At 35.9% G+C, this 18,976-nt stretch overlaps 1 protein-coding gene across 11 annotated transcripts in view; it reads right to left on the bottom strand.

Annotated features, from left to right (window-relative positions):
• Positions 1–18,976, bottom strand: part of Mef2c (myocyte enhancer factor 2C) — a 170,941-nt gene that overhangs the window by 131,871 nt on the left and 20,094 nt on the right. For 8 of the 11 annotated variants that reach the window (XM_060383617.1, XM_060383616.1, XM_060383627.1 and 5 more), the window contains exon 1: positions 17,804–18,179. The exons of the other annotated variants lie outside the window; for them this stretch is intronic. The gene's annotated coding sequence lies outside the window, so the exon portion shown is untranslated. Of the gene's footprint in view, positions 1–17,803; positions 18,180–18,976 lie in introns of those variants that run through there. 11 annotated transcript variants of the gene reach the window in all.

The following is an 18,976-nucleotide window of genomic DNA, read 5'->3' as shown; positions in this document are numbered from 1 at the left end:
GCCAGAGTAGTAAACTTTCACCTCTGTATCTCTAATGCCCAGAAGTCACTCTCCACTAACTTCTGATTGCACTGACTAAGAAGTTCACACTTGCTGTTTGCAAGTGCTGGAGAATACAACTTTAAGAACAGAGCCCAGACTACTATGTTTATTTGTTTCTGTAACTTTCAGAATGGAGAATTCTATGCCTAAAAAGAAAATCCATATTTATCATTTAACAAGGAATTTTTAAGCCAGTCTTTACATGAAAAGCACCCAAGCAGTGCTACAAAATCACAATGCCCAGATGGCAGCTCAGCTTAATCCAAATCTGGAGGTGGGATCTGGGTATCATGTTTTTGAAAAGCTTCTCATCTAATCAGAATTGAGACCCTATTAACTAAAATAATTATTCAAAGACAACTCAGTGTTCTATCTTTGTTACTTAATATATACCCCAAATCAACTCTGTGATGCATATTTTGAATGATTCTGTTGTGAGAAATTGTTTGTTGATTTTAGTCTTGGGATGATTAAACTTTTTGAAAACACTTTTTAAAGGCAGTGCTAGCTCACACCACAGTCTTCTTCTGGCATTATTACTAATAACTTAACATAATTATCTTTTATAGAATTATCCAACAGCTATGACTCCTCCAGTTAGGAAATGTAAGACCTTTATGATAAGTTATTTCCTATATATTTAGAATTCAAATAAATTCTAAAAATAAATTTGATGTCCCATAGCATTTTAAGAGTGTGTGTTATAGTTGGAAGGTTCTGAAAGAGGAAGTCAAAGCATTTACTCTGAATTATGTAAGAAAACAGAGGCAATCCCTTGACTTAGTGGTTTTGTTGTAATGAGTGAGTGCTGACCATTATCAGAATCAGTCCCTAACAAGAGAAGACTAAGACTTCCCAGGAGGCACACAGTGATAGAGGGGTCTACTGATTTCTGTATCACAGTAATTCCAAGTAACACACAACACCCAAACCTTCAAAAGACATTTCTAGTAAAAGCATTTTTAAATACAGAGAACATAGGTCTTTTTTTTTTTTTTCTGTTTTCATGGTAAACTTCTTTCTCTTCAACACAAACAAAGCAGAAGCAAATGTAGTTACTAACATGAGCTGTGAAAACCTGTCAAGCAACCCATGGAATTAAAAGCATTATAGCTATTAATTCTGAAGTACTAAGCTTAGACACTGGGTAATTTTGACATATCTGAGTCCCAGTCGACCTCCACCAGACTCTTTCCTCACTTCCATTCTTTACCATGGCAATATCTTTATGAAAAAATGAAACTATTTCCTAGAGGAAAGAAAGTTCATACTGTTTCCTACAGTAAAAAATAATCTAAAAATGTCCCTTTTCTATTTTCAAAGCTCCTTTACTGAAACCAGAAATACTTCATTTAAAACTTAAAAGCCACATTTGATGAATAAACAATATGTATTAGTTTTTAAATGTAACAAAGCCTACGCTGTCACTATTTGCCTCAAATCCATAACTAGTTTCAGGATTTTTGTTTGTTTTCTTTTTGAACTATAAAGAAACACTTAGAAGGTGTGTTTGAACTTGAAATTTCCAGAATATTCATTACACTAATTAAATTAACTAAATAATTCCTGAAATCCATTTGTATCCAGTGTGGCCTTCATCTAATTACTCAAATCCTTAAATATAAACTATACAAATCACAAGGATTCTTGCAAGTGAATTTAAAAAGAAAACAGCTCAAGAGATGAAAATCAAAATAGAAATCAGTAGACAATAATGAAAAGCTACATGTTCACACTTTAGTTAGGCTCACACTGTAACTAGAACGTTGATTTCACAAACAGTAGTAAGATGCTGCCTGCAAAAAGAGTCTGTCAAATACTCAGTAAAAATGTTTTCCTCTTAGGATAACAATATAGAACTATATGTCAAACTAATACTCGTTTCTTTTTCTTCTGTTTAGAAAGAACACAGACAGATGTATTGTGTTATTCTGGAATAACTGAATACTTTTCCTTAACCAGCTATGAAAATTTCCGATGGAATAGTTGAGTACTTCTCTTTCTACTTAACAGGTACGATGTGTGTAGAGTCTTAGCTTAGTAAGAGGATGTGCTCTAGAGACTACATGGTTGGAGATTCTTGTGTCCTTACTAGGTAACTTTAGGCAAATTACTTACAAAGGCTTTGCCTCAGTTTCTTCACCAGTAATGTGATAAAGGTAATAATATGGTAGAATGGATTAAGTTTAAGCTTACGCTAATGAACTTAAAATGTTTTAAGATCTTAGTACAATTCTTAAACGAAGAGTAAGATCACCAAACTGTTAGCTACTATATTTACTACCAACAACTGTAATGCATTGTTCTTGTAAGTAGCAATGCAAACTGTTGACACAAAGCCTAACCATTATTTACAGGAGTTACTAGAGATATGCTGGTTAGCAGCAGGGGAGAAAACAGAGGCAGGATTCCCAAGTCACAGCTGAAAGTATCAATTTTATTTATAGATCACTCCTACTTCATAAGACCAAGCCAACACGTACTGAAAAGCAACTGGGCAACCTATGTTAGTGCAAATGGAAAAGAATACGGCCATCTTGAAACTCTCTAAAGAAAGGTGACTGGAAAGCTTTCTGACCACTGCTGTCCAGCCTAGCATGTTTGTGCCGTGAGAGCATTTGATGGGATTGAGAGAGACTTTGATGGCTTTCTTGTTCTATGAATAATGTATATTTTGGGGACAGTTTTACGAAATGATTTATCTTTGCTCTGAAAAGTCCCATGACTAAGCAAATGCAAATAGAGTGTCACGTCCTAAGCACAGAGAAAGGTGTCTTTGTATCTGCTGGAAGGACCATCTTCTCATCCTTGTTGAAGGTTGAGTACCCATCCTTGTCAGAACTTGAAGAAACTCACAAAACTCTAAGTATTTTTAAGATAAAATGTTTCCAAAACTCATCTCCCCAGTAACTAGAAACTAATTTACATTGGAAAGTATACTTGCTTTAGATTTTGAAAATCAAGTTAGATTGGAAATCGGATTACTTCTTTAGAAGGAAGGCATTAATTTTTAAAAGAAAGGCTTATCTCTTTTGGAAAATCCAGTATTTCATTGGGAAAAAATTCTATTTGTGAATATTCAACTTCTGTGAATCATGCTAAAAGGAGTAAACTTTTTTCCCCTTAATGACATTTAAGATTGTTTCTATGGCATGAGTGATGTATAGAAGATTTTAGGATTAACAATTCAGGATGACGAAATTCACACATAGAGTCTTGTCTTGAAATAATCTTGTTTTTCATATTCTAACAAGATTAAAGATTGTAATTATTCTGTGGCCACATGACCCCTTCTTCAACACCAGCAGTAGTTAGGCCAAGACTGTCCCAAAGCTAACAATTGTTCCTAAAGTTATTGCAAACAGTTAAATAGAAAGGACAGTGGGGTGGGGCCAGGCCATTCCATATGACTAAACCCAAATCCTCTCTTTACTTTACCCACGGGCACTCAACTCTTTGTGCTAACACAAATATCAAGGCCACTAAATCCCAAGAAATGCAAATACCCACAAGTTATAGTGGGAGATTATGTGATTTGTAAAAACATAAATAAATTCAAATGTTGGAAGGAAAAAATAAAGCCTAAAATTGTTCTTTATTTTCATCTCATCTCATCTCATCTGACAGTCTTGCTATATAGTCCAGGCTGACCTTGAACTTGCAATCCTTTACCTCACTTGTAAATAAGATGCATGTGTCACTGTGTCCATTTTTATGATTCACCTTAAATCTGTGTGCAATGCTCATGAAAAACATTATAAAATCAATTTATGACAGGCATGTATACATCAACATTTAAGTATGATATACTAGGATTCCTTTTACATTAAGAAAGACAAACATGGTATACACTAATTTATATAAGGTATATAATATAGGATAACAATTCTACAATCCACAGACCTAAAGAAGCTAAGTAACAAGGAGGAGCTTAGGGAGGATGCTTAATTCTCATTCAGAACGGCAAATAGAATAGACACTGGAAGTGGTTGAAGAGAGGGAACAAAGCAGAAGAGTACCATAGATGTCTTCTAAAAGACCAATCAAGAGGGGATCAAAGCAGATGCCAACATTCAAAGCCAAACTCAGGGCAGATCACAGGAGTCTTATGGAAGAACGGGGGATGGAAGGACCCAGAGAGAACAGGTGCTCCACAAAAAAGACCAACAGAGTTAACAAACCTGGAACTGGAGAATGCCTGCGGAATCTGATGCACCAGCCAAGGACCATGCATAGAGAGAACCTAGACCCCGCCCCTGCTCAAATGTAGCTGATAGGCAGCTCAGTCTCTATGTGGCACCCTAGTAAGGGAAGCAGGGGTTGTCTCTGACATGAACTCAGTTGCCTGCTCCTCAATCACTTCTTCCTGGCGGGGTGGCCTTCCCAGGCCACAGAGGAAGAGGATGCAGGCAGTCCTGATGAGACTTGATAGGCTGGGGTCAGTTGGTAGGGAAGGAGGGCTCCCCTTTTCTGAGGACAAGGGAGAGTTATGGGGGGCGGGGAAGAAGAGAGGGTGAGCCTATGAGCAAACAAGGGGCAGGTTACGATCAGAATGTAAATAAATTTAAAAAAATTAAGGAAATGTAATAGTTGTGTGGTTCAGTTCTACAGAGATAATTTAGCAATTAATTTATATGATACAACAGCAGTGCCAGTGAATTCTAACTGTAAGTTATTTTCTTGTTAAAATGTACAAAAGTGTTTTAAAATATTGTCATTTATACTGTATGAGCTGTCTACGGAATGGTATCTATTTTTTAATATAAAAGACTTCTGACAAGTACACCTGAAGTGTACTTCATAAAACTTCCTATTAAAGAACTATAAAACTAGCTTTTCTAAATATGTATTTTATCAACACTTATCTCTATTACCATTCCTTTATATAGTTTTAATCTATATTTTTAGGTCATGTGAATTTTAAATTTTGATTAAGAAAATTTGATTTCTCTGAGATTTAAGTTGTTACCCAAACTTAAATTAGCATTCAAATAACATTTGAGTCTACAATTCTGAAAGATATTTAATATCACAAGGTCTCTACATGATGTAAATATGCCCAATAACTTTGCATATGGATATACTTGCGGCATATATATTATATATAAATAAACCTTAAAATGCTGCTGTATAATAAAATTTATTAATTTAGGAATACATTCACTATCTATTAAGAAATTATATAAAAGGAGAGAAATTATTTTCAGTGAAGACACATAAACCAGAATTTTTTATTATTAAGAATAGTTAATGAGGATAAAGAAACTTTAATGAACAAGAATTGCACTCAGAAAAAAATTTACATATTATACATTTAAAAGGTAACTTGGAAGTTAACTGTCTCTCTCTCAAATATGGGAATGTATCTGATAGTTTAACTACTTTGGGATTAACATAGTGATTAGATAAAACAGTTGGTATCTATGACTATCTCTTTGTTATTCTATCAGAGAATAATTTAAACAAAGCTATGACTTAGTAGAAAAGTAGGCCCAAGTCTATTATGAGAAATAGATTTGTATCTAATTATGCAAGAAATATCAAAATTGGAAATTCAATAATTTTTCAAAACCATCTTTGGTTAATTTGAAACACTCATAAAAAAAATCTCCTCTTAAATTTAACCACTATAGACATTTTTGGACTTCTAAGATTTTATTTTTGATAGTAAGTAAATATTTGGTAAAAATGTCTGGAAGAAAGCTTTTGGTCTAGTATAAAAGTTTCTTAGAAATTTTAAGGGATGAGTACAATAAAACTAGGGCAATGCATACATTCTCAGTTACTCTTTAAAAAAACCTGTAAAAGTGACTATAGTGGCATGTTCTGACACATTCTTTTCATAAACCGAACCCTGTTAGTGACAGCGGAACAGATTGTGTGCATCTGCTGGGAACGAGCCAGATGACAGTGGAAAAACGCACATGGATACCTTGGCACAGCAAATAAAAAACGGAGAAAAAAAAGACCTGGAAGAGAAAGTGCTCAACTTTAATTGAAACATTCTTTCCAAATGATGACTATCGTCCAACCACTTCTTATAGCCTGTCAATTTGACATAGAAGAATGCATTCTAAAAGAATCCTTCGTAAGTTAGTATTGTTTTGTTCTTTTTTAGCACTAAATATTGACTCTGACATCGGATTATTTATTAAAATTATGGCTACTGTAATAAGCACGAGGGTTGAGAAAGATACCTGGTGATTTGGTACAAGAACACCGAACTTCAAGAAACCCTTTCAAATTCAAGTGAAATTTTGAATATATATCTCAAGTTTTAAAACTGTGTATTATACTGCCAAGTGCCAAGGATTCCTCAATTTAAGTGCCTCTGTAAATGTCACTATTGTACATGGTGCCTGCACTCAATAATACTGTAATATTCAATTTATGTTGATCATCCACAGTATTGTTTAAACAGCTCTATAGCACAAGAGCTATACATATAAGCAACTGTGCTGCTATAAATCCTATCTGGAAGTTCTTTTGGATGCTCTGATTACAATGAAAATTTATTCTATACAGTATACAATGCAAATTTTAAACTGGAGACAAAGTTGTTTAATAGATTAGGAGTCTGACTGAAGCAGCTGCAGTCAAAAAAAAATCCTGGTGATTAACAGCCATTTTCCAGTAATCATAACCCTGGAAAGGGCTACTAAGCAGGGGGAGGGGGTTGCAGATGGGAATAATTCTCTAAGCCCATATGCCTTGGAGGGCTCCATCATCTTCACGCGGACTTATTATTATTATTATTATTTTTAAATTAAAGCTTTTAGAAGCGACCTTGATTGCAGTGTTGGGAGCTGTCCATGCTGTTTTACCACAGGGAAGTCCACTCTGCAAGTCTTCCTTGCGCTGAGCACTCTTTTATCCAGGCATTAAAACAAGGTTAGAAAAGAAAGCTGAAATGCAAGGTGCACACCAGAGGGTCATTATTCAAAAGCAGGAGAACTATTTCAAGTAGACATAACTCCCCAGGTTTTATAAACTGAGAAAGCTTGGTCAACATTACCTACTATCAAAATATGGTTTTGTTTTTTTGTTTGTTTGTTTGTTTTCAAAAAATTAAGTGGATACAAAAAGAACCAAAAGAGGGCAACTAGTTTCTTGCACCAGAAATATTCCAGGCGTTATCAAATTTTTATGAGTGTTGTCTTTTATATGTCAAATGCTACAGTCCTGGGTAAAATTCTGCATTTTCTATGCTTTATATTACTTCTCATATGAATGAAAACACTTAAATTAAGTCCATTTCTTCACTGCCTCAATGTAGGTAAACTGTAGTTAGAGTTAATAATCACTCAGTCAAATAAGGATAGTAGAAATTATTTTACCTATTTTTTAACTCTTCAGCAAAAAACACTTTTATCTTTATGAAAAAAGATACTTCATCTCAAGTATTTATTCAGCAGGTTCCATATGATACCTATTATAGGCAAGCGTGCTTGTGAATGAACATAAAGATGAGTACAATACCACTCATTCTTTATAAATAATTCTATCACCAGAAAAACAAACAAGATATGTCGATAGAGCTCTCAAAAGGGAGTACTGATTTAAATAAACAAAAGACTTCAAAATTCTTAGACGCCGTTGCCACAAAGCACCTCTAACTGTCACTTTTCCTGAACTGAAATCCCACTGAAACTATTATTGTTATGCAATATCCATCCACAGTCAAACCCTGCAATAAATGACTTTTAAAAGTCAAAGATGAAATTATTTTTATAGTTCAGAACTTCTAGTTCTGAAAGTAACGTCTGCCCTGTGAAGGATTTGGTTTTCTTGGAGAAAGGTATATTGTATTTAGTAGAAACCGTTAGGATTGACCTAACCTAGTGTCAAGACATGAGATGTGACCTGATAGTGACCCAAACTTAATGGTCTAAATACATTACAGAAAAAAATTAAAAATTATTTATTGAAGGATTGCAAAGTGATCTTCATTAATCAGAAACAAAATTGTGAAAATATAGTGGTATTACAGCAATTTAATAATTACTAGACATTCATTAGATGCCTGCATAATACTTTTCTTATTTAGTTAACTTCCAGAAAAAACTTCAAGAGGTCGATGACATTACCCCCATTTTACAGATGCTGGCCTGAGGTTTTATGGAGGTTAGAGAACTTGCCTTGGGCCACAGGTCAATAAACTGCCAGCTAGATTTTGAACCCAGTTGGAGCTGTTGCTCTCCACGCTGCAGTTTAGAGGCACACAATGTATGCCATAACATGTTTTGTGTGATGAAGCAATAGGTCTTTAAACTCTCTGTGTTTGCTAAAGTGATTTGTTCTTTCTTTCAGATTCCCTTCTCATCCTCTCACGCTTTGTCCCTTTCATGTGTTCTGCTCACTTTCACCTCTAATCTCTACCCAAAAAACATGTGTACACAAACACACACGCATGCACATACACTTTATATAGTGGAACAGGATCCATGTTATGCTTCATATTATTTCATAAATGTACCATCTCCTGAGCTCATGAAGATGCTCATAGTTGCTGTGGATGCCTTTAAAGCTACAGTAGTTACATCCAAAGGCACTATCCCATAGTCCTTACTCTTTCAAAATCAGTGCTTGGAGCTCTTTTGTGACATGATATTGTCCTGTGTTGAACCACCCAGGCTCTCAAGTGTAAGGAAATAACACCTGAAACAATTCTACAATTTCACATAGGCAGTCAAAGCAAGTTAAAAGTGCATGTGCTCTCACAATACCAAATGATGCATTTTTTTGATAACAAAGATCCGAAAGAGTCCAAAATAAATATTTAGAAAAAGGAAAAAAAAAATGAAGTCAAGAATCAGTAAGACTGTTTCTTCTGAGTTATTAAATGAAAGCAAAGTAGGAGATGGCTCACTCTCAGTCCAGCCAGATCAAGAGACACTGTCAATCTGTTTGGACCAATGAGCCACAAGGAACTAGCACTGGGAACAGAGAACGTCTTTCTTACAGGCCCTTGGAAACCTGTTCACATCATTGTGGAAATTGCTTTTAGTTTGTGTAAAGGAAGAAAAGTGTGAGAGACAACTGTAGGCAACATTATTTCCTTAACCACTAACCTATACAAACTTTAAATGGGCTTCCAATAAATCCAATAAGTAAAATCATGCACACTTGTTTTTTCAACAGCCAGGTTTGCTGCTTTTGCTTAGTTAAGAAAGATAATCCAGATGGAAATATGTATGGATTTAAACATTCTGACTTATTAACAGCAGAGAAGGGTGAGGAGAGCTACATTCTTGACCACAGAAACCTTTATTAAAACCTAGTAAGTCTTCTCTAATATAGATGGAAATCAGGCACCTTGAAGAAGTTATTGGTTAATAAAGTTTAAAATGTCTAAAATGTTGATGAGACAAACTACCTACTGAGTGCACCTCTAAGTGATTCCAGTGTTAAAACTTTAGGGTGGGTTTCATAGCATTTTGGACTATCCCAAGAAAACAAAGAAGTCTCATTCTCTATTTTAAATTAAAGCAAAGTCAAAGGTTTACACAATTTTTAATGAATGTCTAATTTTTACTCTTGTTTATATTTATAACATATGTATCAAAGTTCAATATTTCTTGGTAGATGGCTCTGGCCCACAAATATTCTCATGAGATTCCCTTTACATTTTTAAAAGAGATATGTTACATTAACATTTTAATACTTTGTTAGAAAAATGTATGTATTTGTATTGACAGAAAAATAATTGCCCTTGACATTTAAACAAAATTAAAGCAATCCACTTTATCTATTTTAAAGAAACATAAAGTTATATTTACTCCTTGGGATGTTTAGTAAATGTTATTTAGGTAATTAATAATTGGTTTAGTTTGTACTAAGACTTACACCCTGTTAGAACATTGTGAAAGCAGTAATTAAGTTTAAAAATAAAAGTGTAACAAATATTTATTCTGTAGCAATGCTTTCTCCTGAAGGGTCCCATTTAATATATTGACAAAGGTGAAGGCTAGTTTTAGCAAGGTGTGCTGGCGATAGTCAGACTGCACCACTCACAAATGAGCGCTCACTACTCTGGCAGCCAGATTTTTTTTTCAGAAAATTATTTTTAATAAGATTTAAAGAAAAGAAGCCTATTGGTAAAGGTTCAAAGTGTAACTGGCAATTAAAAGCTACTTTTAAACATTCGCTATTTTATGTGCCAAAGAGAAGTAGATGTTTCAGACCACAGTTTCAAGTACAAGGATTCTAGAGGGAGATGTTTAGAAATCAACTTACTTAACATGGTATTAATCAAGTTACCTATACATGTTTTCCCTCTTTGTACTCTGTACTTTGACCTAATAATTATTAAAAATGTAATTGTTTATCAATAAAACAATCACAGATGCACCACATACTGTGGTGGAGAAGCTATTTCCTGAGATAACTGGGAGAAAAAAACTACCTTTGATGATAATTTGCAGCACAAAATGATGCAGCCTATCTGCAATATAATGCATACATTTCTGTGAAAAGAAGCCATTATTATTATTATTATTATTATTATTTTGTGTAACAAAAACAACAACCCCCCCCACAGATAGGTGATCAGGCTTTCATGTACTGTGTAGGTGGGGGTGGGGCGAAGTCCCATTTTCTAACTCACACCTATTGTTTTAAGCATTTTAAACTGCTATATGAGAATAAAAAGAAAACATACTGAATCCAGTTTGCAGTTCCTGTGTAAGTGATTTAAAAGGCAGAGTTTTGAAGCTGAAGAAGGGAAACATTGCACCTTTCTTTTCCCAAAGCCACTGCTCAGGAAGGAGGCCCTCTGCTGCTCAGCCTCTGCTGGAGGGAAAGGACATTGCTTAGGGCTGAAATCACTCTGCAACAGGGGAGGGAAGTTTATGATGTGACGCTCTGCACTGTATCTGGTCTGCAGCCAGCAAGTTTTCATTTTGTAGCCTGACTGCCAGAACCTGCCCTGCATACACAAGAATAAAAATACACCAGCTCTACCTCAGGAACTGTGTAGATGTTAAAAAAGAATTAAAAGAGTTTATTTCTCTTTCTTTATGCTGAGAGTAATTACTGTTTTTTTTAAAAAGGAAAAGAGCTGAAACTATAGTAACTAAAGGCTTCCTTTTTTAACTCCTGAAACTACCTTCCCACAAACCTATTTAAGTCAAACTGTACATTTGCAGACTCACCTACACGAAAGATATAACATAAAACATCTGCTTAGACACATATCTTTTGTTCAGATATAAAAAGTGTAGCAATTTAAAAAAATATAGGGCCATTATATTCTTAAAATATGTATTCTTCTCTGTGCATTCATTCATTAAAGAGATCTTTGACTGCAATTAGGTAGTTGGTCCTATAAAGCCTTCCTTGTGTGACCATGATTTCTAAAAATAAAATGTTCCAGTGAATATTTCAGCTAAATAACCACATCTTCAAAATTACTATAAAGAGATCCTAATCCTTCAAGTTGCATTAAAAAAATGACATCAGCTTTCCAGAATGGTTAGTTATATATCTTATGTGAGGGTTAACAATTAACTAGGAGATAAGAAAGGAGAGTCAACTCTAGTAGGCAGATTTTCTTATATTTTTGATAAATCTATTGTCCAATTTCATAAAAACTGAGCATATTTAAGCCAAACGTGCCAATTTTTAAGGTTTGGGGAATGGATGTATTCTCTTGCTACCGTTTTAATTTGATAAAAATATAACAGATATATTTTTTAAAAACCCATGCACTTCTTGCTGGTTTTCTTTTACGCAGTTCATGTCCTCTAACAAATGACTACATCTACCACTTTAAAGATCCAACATGCTAGAAAACTACAGTATCTATAAACAACGTACAACATCTTCATGTGTATCTTATCCATCACAAGGTGCGGGAAGAAAATCAAGGATGCAATTTGGAAAAATCAGATTCCCACTAGGACTTCTTTGGAGATTGCTTCCTCCTGTCTCTAAAACAAGTTGAAGGGACTTTATTTAAATCATCACCTGAAGACTTGCTCTGTCATTCAATAAGCAGGATGAGCATCACTGCTTCATTCATTTCAAATTATCTGCATTAAGAATTAATAGTCTCTCAAATGTGTACATTATTAAAGCCTACTAATTCCTACAGATTTTCTTTGTAATAAGTTTACTGTCTTTATTGCTTGTCATATCACCGATTTCTTGTAGAATGCCCTCAGAAAATTACCTTCATGTGTACTCTGAATTCTGTTTGTGCTGGTTGTATTTTAAAATAATACAAATACAGAGATTGGAGTTCTACAATTGAACAGCAATGTATACCAGATATATTGTAGTGATAGCACATATTTTGCCAATGATGATAAACCATAGATTTATATAATACAGAACATAAACTCTTTTCTTAATATGAATATACCTTTTCTTTGTTCGGCAAGAGCAAGAAGGTGTAAAATAATATTATATCAGATTATCCCAATATCCTTATATCTTACTATAGTATTCATTGTCATAGACATTATTGTTTTTAACAGACAAAGGAACATAGGAACACTAGTGCTACCTATATAGCACTATAGATCTGGGAACTGTCTGTCTCCAGCACCCTTTTTCTTTATGTTTTAATAGTACACACAACGTGAGGTTGTCAAAATTACTTCAGTGTGCTTTATAGTTTATGGGCACAAACACTGAAAATGTTAAATTTTTTGTTTGTTCCATATCCCTTTTTAGCATTGAGCATTAAGCCACCAACAGGAGCTGTTTTATAGGGGAAAAGAATCTTGATGATTTTCTTTGCTAACTAGAATATATCATCACAAATCATTCTATTTCTCAGATGCCATTCTCTCACATATCACATATTTGCTTCAACTCTCCAAGGGAAGAAATGTGGCTCTTGTGGGAAAGACCCACCCCTTCCTAGATGTTTGCTTCCTTAAACAAAATGAACACACCCCCTTCCATTCTTCAAAGAATTGTAACATCATTGTATCACTGACTAACTGAGAATGAAATAATCAATAGGAAAATGTTGCTAACATCTCTGTATTTTTAATCAGGACTTTTTCTTGCTCTCTGTCTCTGTCTCCCTCTTTCTCCCCTCTTCCCGTGTGTAACAACAATTTGATTATACACAACTTGGGTCCTCAGAACACTGTATTAGTGACAGTCATGAATGTGCTCTGCACATGTACACTATGACAACTCAGTAGGAGGCCCAGAGATATTGCAAGCTTTTGAACTTGAATTAAGAACTATTAGGGGCATATCCCCTTCTGTAATTGTATTAAAGAAAAATATCGTAACTCAAATGGCAATTGTCTTAGGTAGAACCAGAATTGCTAGAAGTCACAGAATTCAGGCATGGACTTAGGAACAGAAAACTTGCCCTGAGGTTGATGTCCACTAGCGACTACCTCATGAAAGTACTCTGTGAGACCTGGGAAGCTATGTTCTAATAAGCCTCCACTGCACAGAGACATCTACTGCCTAATCAACTTTTGCTTTGGCTACTTTATGGAAACATGTGAATTCACCTTCATCCTTATTTTCTTAAACCTTTCAAAGGCAACATTAATGTAGAAATTTTCATGCCTGAAGACATGAAGTTAACAAAAGTTGCTATCTCTTGAAGGTGTTTTTGCTTAAATGAAATGATGAATTCTTTTTATCAGCCATTTGATGATGAACTCAACTATATGCTTTCCAGGTTTACAAAATGGAAGATCCGCTATTTTTTTCCATTTGTGATAATACTGAATATGAGGAAGGATTACATGAATTGTAACTGAAGGTATAAACTTCTTACACTTAGGAGAATGTTGTTAAAGTCGAAATAAACCTATGTGTCATAAATCCACAGATGAAACCTCTCATCACTAATGTACCCTATCCTATTATAGAAACAAACAGAAAATTAAACACATAAATATTAATTTTATGTATCACAGAAGATGTAGGAAATGAAAACGCAATGTTTACATTTATGGATGACTCATTAGTGCTTTATTGTGTGAGACACTAGGAGGCATCAGTAGGGCAAAAAAGGACTTCAATTTTAGAAGAAGCAAGAAATTACTGACGTGTTGGATGTGTATGAAACTTGAGTTTTTAAAAATGCTACAGGTAAAACAAAACTATTCTCTAACAAAGTCTCAAAGCATTGTTTTGTCATAAAGTACAATGTTTATAACATCAATTAAAAAGACATATATACATATATGTTAGTTTGCCAATGAACATAAAGGAAGATGTATTTGAATGTATTGGTTTACAACTACATTAACTATTCATCTCGGTTTAGAACCTACTTGCTAAAGAACAAAATTCAGGGTTTTGACAATTATGCATTTTCTGTTCATTTTTTTAATACCACGAGGATGTCTTATTTCTGACAAATTCTGCTCTGCATTCTACACAACACTTTTGAAAACGCCTAATGCCTTTAAGCTTTATGGTAACCACTTCACACAAACAGACAACTTGATACCTCTTCACAGAAAGCTGATAAAACTTAAAGTTTAAGCAATAAAAAGCACACAAAAGAACATATTTTCTTTTCCTGCACTATTGAAAGCCTATTATTTGAAAACTGGGTTTTCCACAGTTTGAATGGCTCTTTATAATGATGAAGCAACAGGGTTGTGGTATACTTATCTAACCATCATTTGGCATCGGAGTTGTCTTGCCCTTCCCCAGCAATCAGCTTTTATCTTTACTCTATCAGAATGACATGTGGACTGTGTGATCTGCCTTTTGTCAGGTGTGCAGTGTTGCTGTCTTGGTTTTGTGACTTGCCCCCTTAATCTGGTTTGATTTCTGAAAGGTGACAGATCTCAGTGAAGAGTCAGGCTTTACTGAGTGCAGGCACATCCATGAGTGCCTGAGACTGAGGCACAGTGCTGAGGGTGGGATCACAGTCAGCTCTTCTTCCCATGGGGTATGTTCACTAAGCATCGGAGACGAAAGCCTTTCGATTGGTCCAGACCATCACTATATATGTATAAAAGGAATATGCATGGTTTTCTAAGATTAGATATTCATTTGGGAGGCATTTTCCTAAAAGATTCTATTAAAGAAAGTTAAAAATGAATTAGTAATCCTCTTGCACTCAACGTTATGAGCCTGAACTGCACAATAAATTTCTCCATGTTGCTTTGACTCATGTTTTGAAAACCTTGGTTTTCTGTTTAATATCTAATTTTTGTTATGTAGTACAGTTATTACTGTAGAGATATTTCCCCATTTTTGCCACTTTCTGAGATTTCATACACTCAAATATACTGCACAAAGAGTTGGGAAATAAAACCACAAAATATACGACAATAATCAGAAGAAAGTTTTAAAAGATAACGCTAACATTTGCCAAAGAGTTACTTAGTACTCTATTAAAGGAATTTAAATACAATGAATAATTTTAGAAAGACATAATTGTATGCCGTTCAACTTATTCACTGAGTAAAAGCCAAGGAAAAATTAAAAGATATTTGAAAACCATAGAATATGCTGAATTTTTCAGGATTCAGTTCTCAGGAATCATTACATAGCTACTTTCTTATAGGAATAAAGCAATTTCCTAAAATTTTGCAAAATGAACCTGTTTATAAAGAAAAAAAAAAAAAAAGCAAAATTACAGCAAGTCTTTGTGACCGAAGTTTCCAGTGGTCATTTACTGTCTCTGCCTGGAAAGTTTATGCCCACGATCACATACTTTAAAAATATGACTATCTTTGAAAGGGTGGAAAGTTGCTTCTTATTATGATATGATTATTTGTTATTTCAACCAATATAAAAATATTAATATTAAATATATGGCACACCTTAATACTATTATATACATCACATGCACAGCAACCAAGATGTAAATAGTGTAATTAATGACTGAAATAAAATACTGGTTTTAATAGAGTATGAGAACTACATACCACATTTCAAAACTGTGTGAACCATATTAATAAGGACAGAAATTCTTAAAAATAAAGTTTAGCACAACTTAAAGACGACTACTAACTAATGGCTCTTTAACTTGTCTAAGGAATCAAATTTTAAACAAAAATAATGTGTTAAGTATGTTTTGATGAATGCTTTTAGAATCAAGATTGGAATCTGATAAATGATTAAATATATTATCCATCAAATAATACAAAAACTCACTGATTTAGGAATTTTTTTTCCCTCTTGAGATAGGATGTATGGAAATCTCATTTTACTTACCATGCACTAGTTTAGGACTACTTTTAAACTTAATAATTAATTTCAGGCTTATACTAGATGATAATAATGTGGTTTATTGCCTGCACTTTCTTTTGTAATTGAATCAAAAGCTGCACAAAAATACCACTTGTGACATACTTATACATACTGGACTGTTTTTAAGGCTAGCAAAACTGACATTATTTTTAAAATTAAAAGCGATTTATTAGCTGTAACTTGAAAATTGCTGATCCACTTAAGGCCAAAAGTGGTATGGCTACAAGGTGACGAGGCGGCTCACAGGTGGTCACAGTTCATATGCTGGCAAGTCTCTAGAGAGGGGGATTATTATGCCCCACATGAACACCTTTACTCTGCAGTCCCAATTCCACTGCAAGGTGTCGATGAGATGAGAGGGAGACCAGCCTGCTCACTCTTCTGGACAGGCATGAGCGGCAACTGGAGTTTTCCTTAGAGCACTTAGAAAACACGCAGTCACTAAGCATTTCATAAGACTGTGACTGTCACAGGTACTATCACATTAACAATAGTAAAATGCACTTTGTGTCACAGCAGTTCTCCAGCGAGGACCAGCTAAGAAATGGCAAAGAGCCTGATTCTACTTTAGTGTCAGCATTTAGATATAGAGTATTTTATACAAAAGACATCCATTTCAAAAATGTGGGGAGAAAGGCTCCTCACAAAAAAATAACTATAGCATTTAGAATAGTACAAAATGGCTCAGATATAAAAATTTCCTTAAGAATTAGTAGCCTTTCTCTGGAAAGGAAATAACATTAGCACTGCACTCAAACACTTGCATAATGCATAATAATACAACAAACAATGTGCCTGTCTCTATAGACTTCCTTGATGGCCAACTTTGTCACTTAGTTTGTTAACTTTCATCCAAAGTCCAAACAGAAGGCGAGCTAAGTGGCTTAGCTTTGTTTGTTTTTAAACAGCTTAATATTTCCCTTGGTCTAAACAACAGCGCATATGCTGAAATCCAAACACGAACTGTGCAACGCACAGACTACCATGGCCAGGGCAATTGCTTCTGGTCCCCACCAATTAAGCTCTCTCAAGCCAGCACTTTGGTGAGGGGAGAGGATGCACAAAGGTGGCCTCTGGCAGACAGCCTTGCTGTAGTTTAAAGTCATTTCAAAAGCTAGAGGCTCGAATCCTAACCCAGGGCAAATCAGTTTTGGGGGGCAACTCAGAGGAACATCTTTCCACAGTGAACTAACTGTTAAATTTTAAGACACCTACTTCAAGGTCACAGAACAGTCTAAAATCCATTAGGGTCCACATTCCCACCCTATTAATGCTAATGAAGTGAACTAAGTTCATGAAACTTTAAACAAACTGATGTGCCGGGAACGAGTCAGATGTGATTTCAATAACGGATAGCAAACGGGTACTACTATCTAAAAAAGTTACTTTTATCCACACACATGGGAATCATGGAATCTAAAGAAAAGAATACACAACAAGCCTTAACTTAAGCCTTTCAAAAAGGAGTTGGGATGGTCCCACTGCCTGGAAGAAATTGGTGAAGATTTCAGAGACAATACCCAAGCTATTTCTATTCTTTTCGAGAAATGTCAGAGGTACTTACATGAAGGAAGACCGATCAGATTAGTCCTTGGAATATTTTCCTTTCTTAAAAGGGAGGAAGAGAGAGAGAGAAAAAAAATAACAATCTTTTACTTCGTCCAGCCTTGAAGTGCTTCTCCACCTGATTCAAAGCTGCAGGCAAGGCGACCCACACAGAACCTTCAAAGTCAATCCAATAGCAGCCCGAAGATGTCTGGGTGTACGCGTGTGCTCAAGTGTCTGTGACTGCGAGCCGAGCGAGCAGAGAGCTGGAGACGAAGTGTGCGTGTGTGCGCGCCGGGCGGGGGGGGGCGAGGGGGAGGCGCGCGAGGGATCGCGCATTCGCGCGCGCCCTGAAGCCGCTGGAAGAGGAGGAGGAGTAAGAGGAGGAGGAGGAGGAAGGTGGAGGAAGCGAAGGAGGAGGTGGAAGAGGAGGAGAAAGTGGCTCTCTGTGGCCGATGGGATTAAAAGTAACCAGACTCGTCCTGAAAACTGCGTCCAGGAAGGAAGTGCCAGAAGACGAATGGGAAAAGGAGAGCAACTCACAGCCTGAGAAACGTCGCGTAAAACGGCGGCGGGGGGTGGGGGGAGATGTAAGGATACTGGAAAGGGGCGCGGGGGTGGCAGGCGACAGGAGCACGCTGGGCTGGGGCTCCAAGCAGCACGTTCGCGCCGGTGAGCCCCCAGCCCCGTTTCATTTTATGCTTGCCTTTGCCTGGCGCTTCCTTTTCCTTTCCGTTCCTCTGTCCCTACCAGCTCAAACCGTCGCCTCGCCTCGCGAGCTGGGGAAATCATCAGTTTCACTCTTGCAAATGGGGGGCGGGACTAGACCTCGCAGCATTTTAATAAAACAAACATACTGCAGCTCCCTCCTCACCCCTCCGGTCTCAACTAGATTGATAAATTACTCCACTACACCACTTTAATTATGTATATGGTATGCAGAATAAATCACTGAACATCAGTACCTCAATCAAGCACTTTTAAATGATAATTGCATCTTGGTGAATCAATCTTTCCATTCCTGACATTTTGCTAATTTTAGTTTTACGGTGGGGTAATGGCACATGCCATACGCAACCCTAATGACAATTCTTTATTGCATGAAAGGGAAGACAACACGGGGAGCGGCGGCTCCCTGCCTCTCTCCCTGCCGCTGCAGAGGACGCTCGGAGGGGACACTCCGCGCCGCGCG

Source organism: Meriones unguiculatus, chromosome 5 (assembly GCF_030254825.1).
Source record: "Meriones unguiculatus strain TT.TT164.6M chromosome 5, Bangor_MerUng_6.1, whole genome shotgun sequence".
NCBI lineage: Eukaryota > Metazoa > Chordata > Mammalia > Rodentia > Muridae > Meriones > Meriones unguiculatus.
This window is presented reverse-complemented; position numbering and strand designations above follow the sequence as displayed.